Consider the following 16191-nt stretch of genomic DNA (forward strand, 5'->3'; position numbering starts at 1 on the left):
GCATATGTGGTAATGCAAAATACTACATGTGTGCAAAGAGTAAGAGCTGTGCTCGAAATGGTTGCCAGAGCTTAAAATTCCTCGCTACATGCAAAACCTTTTCACATTAACAGGGCTCTTTTTTTCATGTTTAGCCTACTGTATAACTGGGAGAAGAAGATGAAGTTGGCAGTTTAGACTGTCAAACAGAGGTTTCAGCTCAGCAGTGAGGTTCAAAGAGATTAATTTGAACTCGACTGTTTATGTTACTGATCTCGTACCAGCTGGGTTTGTGGCATTAAGATGTCAATAGTACAACAGAATTTAACTAACAGTTTCATCATTGACATCATCTTTTGAAGGTACAGATGATTGCCTCCTTATGTACTAGGACATATTTCTTTAGGACAGGACTCTTTGTATGCTTTCATCTGGGAGGGCAAAGAATGAGAGGGAGGTGGGGAGAGAGCCTTGAAATGAAGCTAATTAGAAAATATCCTAGTACATTAGTGATTTATTTAAGCAAGTTCCAGCAAAAAGGTTCCCATTTCCATATGGTATAAAAAACTTTATTTTTTCCTTCAGTCCAAATTCCCCTTCTTTCAACTGGCACCAAAACAGAGCCGCTAAGGTAATAACAAACTGTCCTATGTGAAGTGGAATTATTATTTTTAGTAGTTCAACCTTGAATGGAGGAGAGAAGCCTCTTGGAAGGGCAAGAAGAGTTGATAATGGAGTTTCTTTCACACACCCTCTGCTCCCCCCAGCCCCATACAATAATTATTAATCAAAGGTAGCTGCAATGTCTTTCACTGAGGCTCTTTTGGTAAATCTCTTGGTCAACCATAGGCTGTACAAGGTTCAAATTCAGTTAAGATGTCATTGAGCTGGCTGATCACTGGTGTTCTTAAAAGGACAGGAAAAGACAGGGCAGAAATGCTACCAAAAAAAAAAAAAAGAAAAAAAAAAGTAAAATGCATCTGACTTAAGGACTTGAGAAGTGTTTTTTTTGGGCCAGATAATAAATAATAAAGCTTATTCATTAATAAAGCTTACAGGATTGGTTCCTTGTTGAACAGCTTTTTTACTGTCCCTTGGTACTGTGGGTCATGGTGGGAGATGCAGATGAAGTGGGGATGATAACATTTTGGGGAAAATAAGTAAAGAATCATTAAATGTGAAATGGTTTTGTTTCACAAAATAATGATACAGCTAAATTTGACTTAAGTGTTCTCTAAATGCCTTTCCTCCTGTGCTGTAGTGGCTGCTGCACCCCCTTGAAACCCTGTGCCTTTGAAGGAAATCACAATGTAATCCTTTGGTTTGGCACGTATTGTCCCTTAATGACAGGCATTACATTTGCACAGTACCATAAATCAAAGCTAGGGGCTGTTTTAAATAGGCTGCAGATGCATGTGGACGTTTGCTAAGTGGCACTTCACTGGAGAGGGGAGGGGGAACTATCCCACCACTGCAGCTCAGGGCCAGCAGAGGGGCTTCCCATGTCCACAGTATTTTTGCTTCACCTGGGATTTAGCTCTACATGAAGACCTGTTTAGCAGAAGGAAATGTTTTTTGACTATGACCTCTGAAGGGTTTAATTGGGATTTAACTATTCCTATATTTTCACTCCATGTGGGAGTCTGGAGCTCTGTTTACAAGGTGTGTCATATCCTCTCAACCCCAGAGTCCTTCTCCCCCTCCTTTCTTTTTATGTTCCAGACAAATAGGGAGAAAGATACTTTTAAAGCAAATGCGCATAGAAAAGCCCACAATTACTGTCCCTGATTTCGCTGTGAAAACTTTACAACAGCAGTACTGAAAAATCTTCCCCTACTCCTCCTACTTCTTCTAAGAGAACGAAAAAATCCATCAAATTAACACATCAATGAGTTGATTGTAATCTCCAGGGTTCAGTGTAGCACTTTCTAGCCTCTCAGACAGGAGGCCAGCATGATTTATCAATGCAAACCTAATAGCATCAATATGAATCTAACTAAAAATCAATATTTCATTACCAAATTGTTAGTGAGAATGAAGAAAAATTGCCAGAGTCAGAGCATTCTCTAGGGTAGGAGCATCTGGAGTTCAATGTGACAAGATGAGTGATGCATGACTTGGGGCCTGGGGAAGGACACTGGGAGGACAGGCCACTACGTAAGGCCGAAGATTCACGAAGAAAGCACTTTTTTTTTTTTTTTTAAAGCTTTCTCTAGGAAGAAAGAAAATGTCTGAGAAAATAAAAATGGAAGGCACGCTGCTATTTACCTAAACTGATGCAAAGTAGCTCAAACAACTGAATCTGAACAGATTAGTCTCTGCTATGGACACCTACACAGAACTGGTTTTCACAAGAGACAAATGGGGAAAATAAATTCAGTGGTCCAGATCCTGATTTCACCTACAAAGGACAGAAATTTATAATAGCCTTCACAGTGGAAATACTTCATTTTCATATCCCATGTACCTGAAATTGGATTTGGTAGACTTTGGATTTTCTGAAATTTCAGATTTATGGTGGATTTCTGTAGATTGCAATGGAAATGTGGACTGAAATCTTATATCAAGAAGGCAGCAGTACTCAAAATAGTGTGTTTGCTTGAAATGCATCCTAGTAATTAATGTGCTTCTTATTTAAAGAAACAGAGCAAGAAGTGCATGGAAGAGTGCCAAAAATATATTCAAAGCATAACTTTACAGTACGTTAAGTCATAGGTCTATTCTGGCAGCATGGTAAGAGCTTGCATACTTAGAGCTGTGGAAAAATAAGAACAAAAGCACTGAAATATAACTGTGATTTGAAATCCTCAGAGACCCTTGTTATTACTCAGGTTAAACATATATTGGAGGATGATGGTTGGAGTTTTTGTGTCCCTATACCTTTTGTTCACTTGGGATATCAGAAAGTTATTTGAATGTGCAACAGCTGCTGTGGAGTTTAACACCTGCATCTCTTTGGGTTTGGGACGACCATGTCATGGGACTTATGGAGTCCTCATTATCTGGGGTTTTGTAGTCTTCTGAGAGGAAAAGTAGCACCCTTTGTGCAACCCTTAACTCTACAGCTTCTGGAATCAGATTATGGGTGACCCTCTCAGCTTTCAGATTTCAAAGAAAAGCATTTTAGTTCTTGCACTGAGAAAGAATGATCAAAAAGTGAATTACAAAGATTCGGAAACTGGGAAAAAAACCATAATCTCTCAAAAATTACTGTGAAAAGAAAACAAAGTGCTAGCTATTTTTTACTCTTTTTTCGTTTTTTTTAAATTTTTTTTTTTATTTAATGGAGACCTGCAATGAATTGTCCTGAGGTTTCTCTAGTTCTTTTGTGTCCTTATTTGGCTAAGTCTGCTCCATATGGCTCCAGTCAACATTTTTTTTAAGAGGGAGAGAAGGAGAATTTCCAGATTAGTTGAACTTATTGCTTAGAATAAAAGAATAAAATTTCTCCTAGCCCCTGTGTTTCTAATTCTGGCAGCCTGTGATACATCACTAATCTCTAATTCCCTTACTCCCTAGGAACTGTCATTATTTTATGTATTGACTAATACAGTTGTCTCAGGGTAAATTTCCCCTGAAATCGAAGTTTACTTCTTGCTGTAGAAGTGGAGCCTACTCCCGTTTATAAATGACAGACTCCTTTTATAACTTTGCATGTACTGGAAGAAGTCACACTAGAAATGTATGGGATTTTGTTTTTTAGGTTTATGTTTTTGTTTTTGATGAGATATTACCTGTACTTAAGACTGAGAAAATTGGAAGGCTAAATACCTATGTCATGATTCCAAGCTTTTTTTCTGAAAAAGATTCTGATGAAACCTGAAGGTTTTAGTAAACAGCAAAGTTAGTGTCTCTGTTATCAGGAATTCTTTAAAGGAATTAACATCAAATAAAAGGTTCTTTGTTTCCATTATAAATTTATGTAGGCTCAAGCACTGAATGAAAACAGCATTTTATTTAAATATAGAGAAATTACAACAAATATGTTGCAATACAATAAGTGAACTCATTGTTTAAAGAGCCATGCCATGTTAATTGAAAATACTCTTAAAATACATTTTAAATGTAAAGATGTAAGTAATACCACCCATTCAGCACTCCAAGCAGCTCGACAAAATTTTGAGAGTAAATCAGTTTCTAATATCTATTGATTCTTCTCAAATGGTTTCCACTTCGCAGATCTCTTCCTTTATAACATTTGTGCATGCCTCTTCTGCAATAATCACAGTAAGTTTTCATTTGTATTGTAGTTTAGAATTTGGTAATGGAGCCATTTGGCTCCTGTGCTGGTTTGGACTGGGGTAGAGTAAGTTTTTGTCACAGTAGCTGGTATAGGACTGTGGTTTGGATTTGAGCTGAAAATGGTGTTGATGACCAAGGGATGTTTTCATTATTATTGAGGAGAAGTCACAGCCTTTTCTGCTCTTCACCCCACCCCACCAGAGAGGAGACTGGCAGTGCACAAGGAGTTGAGAGGGGACACAGGTGGGACAGGTGACCCTAGTTGACATAAGGGACATCCTATACCAGTGGTGTGATGCTCAACATATAGATGTAGAGGAAGAAGGAGGAAGGGAGGGATGTTCAGAGTGCTGGCCTTTGTCTTCCCAAGGCACCAGTATGGGTGATGGAGTCCTGCTTTCCTGGACATGGCTGAACACCTGCCTGCCCATGGGAAGTGGTGAATGAATTTCTTGTGTTTGTTTGCTCTCATGCAGAGAATTTGCTTTATGGAGTTTTCTCACTTTTACACTTTCAATTCTCTCTCCCATCCCACCAGAGAGAAGTGAGTGATCAGCTGAGGGGGGCTGAGTTGCCACAACACCTCCAAAACTACAAATTAATTATTGTTGGAAAAATTGAGACAGTAACTTTACTTCCATGTAGACAGTAAATGGGGGCAAACATAAGTCAGAAATAAAACAGGAATCTTATATTTATTTATTAAGAATTGACATCTTTATTAATTTGTATGTCTCACTTTCTGTTGGTACTATTCTTTCTCATACATGGTGAAATTTTTCTTTGACTTGATGCCAGTCTGGAACTGAGTGACACCTTTGCTGCTAGTGAAAAGCTTAAAAACGGAAGACAAGATCCAATCAGACAGACTAATTAGGGTATCCAGTGAGGATAGAGCCTGAATATTCACTGCACTTTTTTTGGAAATACAGAACTGTGCAAATCCTTGCTCAGGCTGATTGAGACAGTCTGCCAGCCAATCATTCTCAGTGATCAGTGAAAGAGAAAGAAAAATATTAGAAAAGTAACATCCATAAAAGTTTTGGGAATTGCTTAACTTAAAAAACTAACACTCTTAAATAAATGCTCTAGCATTAGCAACTTTCTTGATTGAAAGACTGAATTTATAGCAGTACCTTGCATAATCATTTGCTGCAGTTTTGCAAGGGGAAACTTCATTTAAAGGTCAATCACAGAGGCTGAGCAACAATATAGAATGATAGAGGACAGCCATGAGAATGCAAGACAAACACACTCAGTGGAAAGAAATCTCTTCTGTTTTTTTTTTTTGTGTGTCTGAAAACTTCAAAGCAAACCCAGCTTTTACTATTTGAATGTTATTTGTCTGTGGTTAGCAGGTGCATTGATTTGCAGGTGCAAACCCGGTGCCCCTGTGGGTGTGTCCCAGTCCGATGTTGACGGGGAATCAGAGGGGCACCTTACTCTTGTGTCCTGCCTGGTTTCTTCATTTGCATGGTCTGGGTAGGTAGAAGAATATGTGCTGGGCTTGAATTCAAATGTTAATATCAAAGATGTGTGATGACAGCATGACCAATTGAACTGTTGGCATTTTATTTCTCATTGTGTCAGCAGTGCATCTTCTGCCTACCTTCAATCCATCCTTTTTTTTGGACACCACCATATAGACCAAGCAAGTATGGAAGAATAATTTCTTATGCTTGCATTGGCTTCAAACCAGTCGAGTTATGACTGCAGTCACCCTTTTCAGAGGCATTTGAACACTCGATGTTTCTGTTCCTGTGGATGTGCACAGAAAATAAATACAGGGCCCGAAGCAGGATTGAACTGAAAGGTGGATTGATCTTCCTGTTATAACTATTTGAAACTTGGGGGGATGGAAAAGTTTCAGATTTTTCCTTTAGATGAAGGAAGAAGAGCTAATATTGGAAAATGTATGGAAGCACATACTCAGCAGTAATGGCTAATCATAGATATTGAAAGCTATAATGTGACTCACAGACATGCCATGCAAGGTGTAACTCGTAGCCACTCTGCTCATTTAACGCTTCTTATCTGCTTTCATATCCACAAACAAAAGCAGGGTTTTAACCAGCAATATCTGTGCTTCTCTGACCTGCCTTTCAGTGTTGCTTGTGCAATGAGTAAGCAAAAGGCCAGCTGAGAAGTTTATTCTCTATAATGAGTACACTTCATGATATGATAGAGTCCTTGACAAGAGTGCTTTACAGAAGGAGTAGCTAAGTAGTAGCTAAAACATTTTGTTCTCTAAAGAGTAAATGCGTTGCCACACTGCCAAGTTTCTGTTTGATTACAAGGAAATTGGAAAGGGACATCCATCCAGGTCTAATAAAGCTATTGTTCATTTCTTTTAGAAAATAATGAGCAGAAAAACTTTATTACAATAGCTAAAACATTTGGCAATTTATGTATTTATTTGCATATTTGCAAGGCTTGTGGGTAAAATAGACACCTGCTAAATGTATGGTGTGACTGATGGTAAAAATGGGTTCTTTTCACAGGTTTGTTCTTTACAACCAAACTGGCTTAAGAATTTTGCCATTTACATAACACAGCGTAAATTGTTTCACAGTAAATCTGCTTAGCAACTTTATTTATGGAAGAATGACATGTGCATTTTCTATGACACCTAATACTTTGGGTTTTTATTTTGTCAAAATTGTTGTTTTACTCCCTTCTCCCCCAATTATTTATAGTTAAGATCTGTTTAGGCACTTTGTCTGAAAGGTAAGTTTCAATAGGATCCTGTTATAGTGTAGAATTTTGTGTTTGAAGTATTAATGTGTGGCACTTCTATGCAATGCTTTTTATTTATTCTTTTCCTCCAGGCTTTCAGATGCAAAATAACATGAGATTTGGCCTTTTTAAAGTATTTAATTGCTGGGATGGTGAATCTGTCACGAAAAATCAGGAGACTTATATTATGCATAGCTTTCTTGCCAGTTTAGACATACAACAATGCTTCCAGCTCTCCTTTCCATTGGTGCATAATAGATTTATTATTTTTATTGTGGCAAGACTCAGGGTTTGCATTTAGGGTCTGGTCGGGGTAAAAATGGAAAAAAAAACAGTGAAAAGACATTAATTCTCAATCTCTCCAGTCTCTGGCCTGGGGAAAATGTTGCCTTTTCTTCCTATATCTGCTTGCAGTAAAGTTAGGGGATGTGCTTTGGATACTTCCTTGCACAAAACCCACTTGGCAGAACAAAATAACCCTAGCAGGAACTTTTCTAGCACCCTTGAGCTTTCTCCCTGCCCCCTCCATGGGCAATTGGCTGATGTACATGTACATAGCAGTGTATATGAGCTGTCACCCACCCGTCCCCACATGCACATTCTCCCTAACTTGTCGTAGCCCACAAATGTCTGAGGTTTTGTTGGATACCTATTTGCCTCTTTTTTTTTCTCTCTACTTCTGTGCTTTCTATCAAGTTCCTCTCTGTTTGTGGCAGGTTACTGAATAAATTAACAGTGAGGCTCTTTGGCAGTTGTGAGTTATGTCCCCAAGTTCTTGGTTTTGTTGGTTGTTCTTTTCATATGACATGGCCTTTTCCAAGGGTTTCTGAAAGTCTACAGTGAGTAGCCAGCTCCTCATTGGTACTTTGCATACCTGTCCTCGGGGATGGCTTATCCTCTGGAGTATTGGAGGAATTCAGTCCTGCATAAGAAATTATAGATAAAGATTTTGCCAACTGATCAGAGCTTCAGGTGGACTTTGTAGTGAAAATGTTGTGCTGAGAAAAGCCTCTGATCTCACTTAGCATGGAATAAAAGGGTTTTCCTTCTTTCCTTCAACAATATTCAAGTCTTTTAGCTATTTTTTATTCTAGTTTTTTTGGTTTCTTTTTTAAATATTTACTCACAAGCAGAGTCTCTTAAAAAACCCAAGGGCTTCTGTCAGAGGCTTCTTTTTCCTTGAGAGAGAGAATTAATCTGTGCTAAGGTCAGTGCTTCTCTGCCTGCATTGCCTCATGTAGCAAAACAATAAACTTAAAAAACAGACTGGTCCTTTGATCCTTCTAAACCACAGTCAGCTATAGGACTACTTGTTTTAAGCAGGTGAGACTGCATAGTTGCATGGATCCCAAGGAATGAGGACCTTGCTGCTTTGCTGCTTTTTGTAGCTAGTTTATACTGTTTGACTTCTTTGCTGCCACGTGAAATGTAGAATGGAAAAACAAAATCTACTCTTCTATGTTGGGATAAAACCACTGCTACCCATGGAAGTATGAGGGTGGAGCTTGCATAGATAAGACTAATTTCTGACTTCTACAGTTCAGGTAAGTGATTTAACCAACATCACTGTTTAGTGGACTGAAGGGAAAAGCTTGAGATTCCTGTGAAAGAGCAATATTTAATATTCTAGTCATTGTGGCATATAAGTGTACAGGGTAAAGAGGAATATACACTTTCAATTCTACAGATAAAATGTTTTAAGGGCAAAGTATTTTTAACAGTCCCTTTGACTAACAAGAGGATTGGATGGTTTGTTGCTCTGAACATAGGGTGTTAGTCTAAATTTCGGAGGTACTTGATGCACGTTACAATTTTTACTCCTATTTTCTTAGTTAATTTAGGCATGTCACTTTAACCATAGTGTTAATCACCTCAACAACTATTTTCTCCCTGTCAGGGCTGCATTGCCTGGAGCTACTTTCTTTATCAAAATATTTGTTCACCTTGTGGATAGCATTTGCTGGGAAAGACAAATATCTTTGCTTTGCTCCTAATGTATTGAATTCTACAAAACTCTGATTGGGAGTACAGTGGTATAGGAGCAGGAAGTCATGTGGATGGACACATTTTCTTTAGAAAGAGAATACCTATTGAAAACAAAATGGAAAAAATCCAATACTTGCTGTAACAGTAGGATGCTGCTGCAAGACGTGATTTTGTGGCATAAGCATTATGTCTAAAATATTTTCTATCCTTGAGGACGCAAGTTAAAGTTTAGGCAGAATCAGCTTAGACCTTCATTCCTGAATTGTTAATAAAATGCCATATATGTTCTTTGAAAGTTTCAAATGTGAAGCATTTTTGGACATGGCACATTTATACTGTTTAAGAGAAAATGTACAATGGCCAACAGAAGATAAGGCTTAGCACCAGATACTCCCCCTGCCGTGCTTTTTCTGGTAACTAGGCAGTTTTCTGGCCACAGAGTGTGCAAAGTGATTTGAACCGAAAGTCACTATTTAGGTACAGAAATATGGAAGCACTACTCCTGTGGAGAGTGGTAAGGAAGAAAGAGAAATTTCTAATCTACTGTGGTCTCTATCTACTTACCTCCGAATGCAAAATGAGGGAGGGGAAAAAATGCCCCTTCCAATTCATCTTAATAAGATGACATAAGTTGGCAAGTCTTTACTTTTATTACCCTGTCTACTCCAGTATCCTCAACTAGAAGTCAAATTGTTGGCACAGAAACATCCACTTTTCTTGGTCTTGTTCCACTCCTCTCCCAGCTTGAGGACTCTATACAGGATTAATCTAAAGGCAGAAAAAAAGCATTAAAAAAAGCAATAAAAATAATTAATCTAAGTTTGAAAGAGATATTTTCCCCTCCTTCTGCCATTCCTTTGCTACAAATGCATAAATGTTTTTCCCTACAGTGGGAGGCTGAGAGGTGCTATTTGCTTTACTGGAATATAGCTTCTCCTCTCCACTCTCTGTTTGCCCCAGTCTTAAGGGCTGTCATTAAGGGCTGCCTTAATGTTACTGGACTCCACTGTTTCAAGCTAATCTTGGGTATCAGCTGAAGCCATCAAATCAACCATCTGCAGCTGTGCACGAGTCTAGGGGACTCCAAGTTCTTCAGCCTTTTTAATTTTTATCTTTTGGTCTTGTTTTGTTCATGACATATTTATGACCAGTGGGATTGAGATGAAAAGTCTTTATGTACATACATGAAAAAAATCAGTGCTATACTATTTTTTCTTTTTTCTTTTAATGATATTTCATTCCAACAAGCTCTTTCTATCCAGACAGGGTTCTGCTTAATTAGATATTTAAATGATTGGAGCAATGCTGTTTCTTTAACTCCTAACTGCAACAAACACATACGAAACACACTGTTGGCGGCATTTAATCAACAGCAGTCAATTTATCATTTTCACAGTTTTAGTGAGTGGTTATGAATCACTAAAATCACAGGTATTGTAGATGCAGCGTTGTGGCACTATCATTAACAAATATACAGTGCACAGAGGGATGACTTGGTAATTGAGTGGGACTAATAAGAATACATCATTTAGCTGTATGTGACAAACTGTGCCTCAAAACACAACCATGGAAAATTCACGTTTTGCTTAATAAATAAATTACACAGCCAATGTATTATACATAATTTGTGTCCTCATGGATTTGAATGATATATAATGCATACTCCAAGTCATTTATTTATTAAGACTAACTATATATATTGTAGGTGGGGAATTTTAAACTCTAGAGTAAGACCTGCATAGGTAACTGTTACAACTACTGAGTTTGATTGGGCAGCAAATGAGGCTGTGCATTTGGGGAGCTGCAAAAACAGGCAAGTGTTTCTAATGTTACAAGCTCCAGTGTATTAATAAACTTCACTTTCCTTCATTAATTTGAGGGATAAGAGGGCTAGAGTTGAAGCTTCACTGGGGAAGTAACTTAGTCAGCAATGGAAAAACAAAGAATATTTTCAATAAAAGGAAAGTACTGATTGCAACAAGGAGGTTTGCTGCACTAGGGTAATAATAAATACTTCCTCTGTAATATTTTGGAAGAGGTAGTTTTACACTTGTGGGCATCTAGGCCCATTGGCCAATTCAAGGAAGATAGAAAATTAAAAAAAAAACATTTTCTTTACCATCTTCGATAGGCAGTAGATGAATATTTGACCCACAGATGCTTTCAAAATACTTTCCAATAGGTACTCTAAATTTTTCCAGCTAACATGCTTTCAAGCTGGCCTACAGCATTTTGTTTCAAGGCTTCTGCAATTCTCTACTGAAACTACTGTCGTATCCAGATTCCTCTGGGTGTCTTGTTTTTTTCTTTGTTTTTCATGGTGTCTAGAACCTCTGATTTAATTTCAGGAAATGTTTGTTTTCTTCTAGCAGATTGACTAAAGTGCAGCATTTTGTAGGACGCTTCCTATAGCATGTAAATTTGAACAAATTTTGGAAAAATAATCTTTTGAAATGAAGCTGGTTTTATTTTAAAATATCATTACTGCTGTGAATCTCCAACTAAAAAAGAAAGAATAAGAACTAAAAAAAATTACCTATTTTCAAGTTGCATTTAATAGGATTGATCAAACATCATTTCAGGTGCACATTGAACAGTGTATATATAGAGTCGACATTTTCCACCTTGAGTTTCCTCTGAAACATTACCTATAGACTGCATAAATCTGCATATAAACAGGTTTTTACAGGGAGACTAGAATGGCCCTTTTTCTGACACTGGTGGAAAAGTTGACTTGCTGAAAAAAACAAGCTATGTGAAACCACCAAGAGTAACCCAGGCTAATCTGCAAGAGGGGGGGAACACTAGCTCTGGGAATAGTGTCAAGGCTGACTTCTCAGCAGTTAATTATTAAACAAAACCCCAAAACCCCAGAAAAACAAAACAACCCTTTCTTTTCTTACTCCAGAACCAAGTGGTTTTGTTGCTTTTTTTTGCATCAGGTATTTGTTACAAATTCTGAAACCTTACTGTGATTTAAAATTGCTTTATCCAGGTCTGAATTTCTTTGATGCTGCAGAAGCGCCTGAGATTTCTGTTCTGCTTTTGGGGAAAAAAACCTCCAAACCAAACAAACTACCAGATTTAACTCTTTATATGATTCAGGTTTTGGCTTTAACTTAAAACAAAGCTCCCAAGAGGAAACCTTCTGTGAATTTGCTTCAATCAAGCCAAAGCTGAGTCACTCAACACATAACCTTGAGCTAGTACAGATCTGCAGGCAACGAACAGAAAAAAAAATATATTGTTTCTGGTGAATTATCCATCAGGTTTGGGATGTTATTATGCTTAGAATTTATAGTCAACTGAATAGCATAAGTTGGATAAAGGAAAAGTGCAATATTAAGAGAGTCAAGTTTCTTCACATAGTTTCCTCTTTGAAGCTACAAAGCAATGTGTATCAAGCTTTAAATCCTACCTGATAGGCAATATTCAACAGCATATGTAACATTGCCTTGGATGGTGCTTGCTTAGCTGCTGCTGCAGCCCAAACTTGGAGTATAACACTTCATATAAAGAGGTCAGGTAGCTGTCAATTCCCCATTACTTGTTTCATCCTTAAGTATTATCCTAGAAAGGTATTCAGTCTGAGTAATTTCTCCCTTTTTAAAAATTGGGGTTTGGTCACTAAACTGATTTCTTCAGCTGACTCCTTTCAGAGCAGAGACCTGGTAGCTTCCTACCATCTGCTTGCTCAAAGAGCACCAGACAAAGGGAAATACCTTAATATCTATGAGAACATCAGCTTTCACATCACAAGTGAAACCAATGTGAAGTTTAAACCTATTGATCCGTTGTAAAGTATGACTAAATGGATAACATGAATTTACTAGCTACCCAGAAAATAAGCACAAGGCCTTTGGAAATTTCACATATTGTATCAGCCCATAGGATCATTGATTTGCTTTCTTCAACAGAGTTGCATCTTACTTGAGAATGAGCTTTTAATCTTTTTTTTCTCTGAGATCAAGATGATCTTACAGTTGATTATGTAGCCGACAATTTAAATTCAAATTGAATCATGCCTTTATTTGTCAATAATTCAATACAGACTGTAGCCACTAACTCTTCCCGAATTTCTTTCATCAGTGCTTTGGTGTCTTTCCTTTGGCCCTACTGTACTCTTTCTTCCTCTTTGTTACAAAGCCACCAGAGCTGAAACTTCTAGAGAAATTCTACTAACTACTAGTTATCTTAAAATATCTTTCACTGATGAAAAAGAGCCAAAGTCCTACATTTTCACAGCTCCAAAACACATCAGTGTGAGTATTACACATACTGGCTCAGCCTGGTGAAACCAGCCTGGTGTTCACAAATAGTGGGATTGGGTTACAAAAACTCTGCACACCCTGGAACTAAATATGGTCTGGGGGTAAATGACTAGTCATCTTAACTGTCTGTGAAAGAAATGAGTGAAAGTGTGGCATGCTAGTGAACTTATTCACCTTCTTTTCCAGTATATTTTGGACAGCTTTCAGCTGCATCTGTCTGCTTCCTCCCAGCTCTTTTCAAAGAAAATAGCAAGACTCAGAGTAAGACATGGATTTAATTGCAAAGCATCGTCCGCTCTTTTAATGCTTGTAACAAGCCAATGAGCACTGAAAGGACCCTTGGTATAATAATGTGTAAAAAAAAATATATACTGATTAAGGCTGCTGGGTAATAAAATGTCCTTGGTATAATTTGAGTCATTTCTCTTTGTGGTTCTATCATTAACCCTACAAGAGTCAGTGCCTGCATTTTGGTACACTGTCTTGTTAGTCTAGCTTTTCTGTTCTCCCAGAATTAAACTTATGCTAAGAGGACTGCAAGATAAAAATGCAGGCACAGGGATGGTTAGGCCCCTGCAGTCACCAAGATGAATTAAATAATTTAAATTGACCTAGGGGCCTGTGTGTAGAATAATCCTCCACTTAGATGACCCAGTGATTCTTAACTCATTTCTAAGTCTGTATCCAGTCAATGTGAAAGTGTTAATGTTCCTGTATCACAGTACACTGATTACACTTATCTTTTTCATACCCAATAACCAGAGACAATGATTATATTATTCATAAGATATTTTTACCTGAAGTAATAAAGCATGCAGCTTTAGTTATTATTTCCTAATCTTTTTTTTTTAACTGTACTTTTTTCTCCAGCCCCAGGGATAACCCTACAATTTATATTAAAAAACATTCTTCCCTTGCACACCTTTCTTTTTTTATCTCTGTCTATGCAAAGCTGGTATAATTGTATCAGCAATGTGTTTATGTGAACATTCTTGTAGCTTTCAGGGGATACTACCCCTGCAGGCTGGCCAAAAAAAATACTTTCTTTTTAAATTGAAAAATAAAATTGGAGAGGGTTAATGTGGGAGAAAGAGGCTTATATCAGAGCATCTTTTCTTACCTTAATCAGGTAATACACAAGGCAAAAAAGTCTGACATGTCCACAAACAGTTACTGCGCTGCCCGCCATATGCTGCCCTAGTGTTCCAGATGGACGGAGAATCTGTGAAAGTCATGTTTCATGAGCATTCCCTTCAGGCTCCCAGGAACCTCCAGGACACAGCTGGAGAGATGTATGCACACACCAGTGTGGCAGTGTGGGGGGTTGTGTATGTGTGAGAGAGAGAGAGAAAGAGAGCATAGATATTTGGTAGGCAGTGAGGCTGGTTCTAAATAATTTTGAGAGAGCTAAAGGGCAGGGGGGAGTGATGTGGAAATCTTGCATTTGACTTCACATGGCATGCCAAGAAAATTTCCAAGTGGCATTTCTGGAACTCGTTTGCTCTCAAATTCACCAATATGTGAGACTTTATTTCATTTCCAAGAGTGACACCACATATTATGCTAGAGACAGATGGAACAAATGTACAGGGAAGCAATGAATGGGTCTAATCCCTGCCCCAAATAATCAGACAGGAAAATTGTTTTCATGCATGTTTCCTCTCTATTGTTCTTTATAGTAAAACACTTCTGACCCAAAAGTTGAATGAAGCTCCCAATCTTTCTGCAAGACCATTAGCAAAATTTGTATTTACATTTAAATAGCACCATCTCAGTGTTTCTTCTGGGACTTGCAATTGTATTATAATGTCCTAATTATTGTTCACGGCAGGAGGAATTTTATCAGGCCACAGGTATTTGAATATAAGTTGTATTTAACATGACTGCTAGGAATTGTTTATTGTACTAAAATCTATGCATGAATGAGTTGGAGTTAGCCAAAACATGGCTAGAAACCTGACCATTAAGCTGCTTAACCCTGGGAACATGTGGCAAAGAGCTTGAGCCAGGCTTTAAGGCACCTCCCACTTTTTAAATGCTATAACTGTCCTCTCTGATCACCCCTGCTCATGGGGTGGCCAAGGAAGTCTGCTTTTCACTTGTCCCTTCTCTTTTTCTTTTTCCTTCTTGTACATGAGCACTTGGAGTCCATCTTCACCTTCCAGCAGGAGAGCACACATCAGAGGAAGGTGTTCTCCTCCATCTGCCTTCCTCTTCCAGCTGTGCTGCAAGACAGTAAAGTGAAATCCCAGTGAAAAGAAACCTCAGTCTGATCCTAGATGGCCCCACACATCAGCAAGGAAGCACTCACTCACTCGCTGCTGTTCATAACCACATTTCTGTGTATTGGGCTACCTCCCTGTTTCACTGCAAGTTTAAAGTTATAGGTCAAGAACTACCTGTAGGAAACTGTTGATATGGTAGGTTTTCTGGAAAATAGTGAGCCCTTTTGATAGCCATGACCTTAAATTAAACTTGAGCTAACTGAAATTTTGTGGCAAAAATTAGCCTTTTTTCCACCAAAATTTCCCAGCTGCATTCTTCATCAGTACCATAATATAGCAAAACATGCAGTTGTTGACTGACTCAGTGTCAGCTCTTATCATTCTACACGTAGTCTAGTCTTTTCAAATGATAGTGTTTTTACAGGTGACGTTAACCTAAAGGCAAAGCACAACATAAGTTCTTTGTATTACGCAGATAATCAGTGATGTTTGTGGGGTTATGTCCTACATGGGTGGCCTGATTGACCACAGCAAGTTTTTGTATAAACTCCAAGAATAAAAAAGTGAAATCCTGCCTTGGAAAAGAGTTGTTGCTTTTCCAAATTAAGAGATAGAATAAATATCTTTAAATACATCACTTATAAAAACCACCTGCAATTTCTGTCATGCTGGGATATTCACAAAGCTCTTATTCATGGGGAGAAGGTGACTCTGGACTTTTTAGGTAAAAATGCTTCCTTGAACATGGAATT

This window comes from Sturnus vulgaris, chromosome 1, assembly GCF_052056855.1.
Source record: "Sturnus vulgaris isolate bStuVul1 chromosome 1, bStuVul1.hap1, whole genome shotgun sequence".
Classification (NCBI taxonomy): domain Eukaryota; kingdom Metazoa; phylum Chordata; class Aves; order Passeriformes; family Sturnidae; genus Sturnus; species Sturnus vulgaris.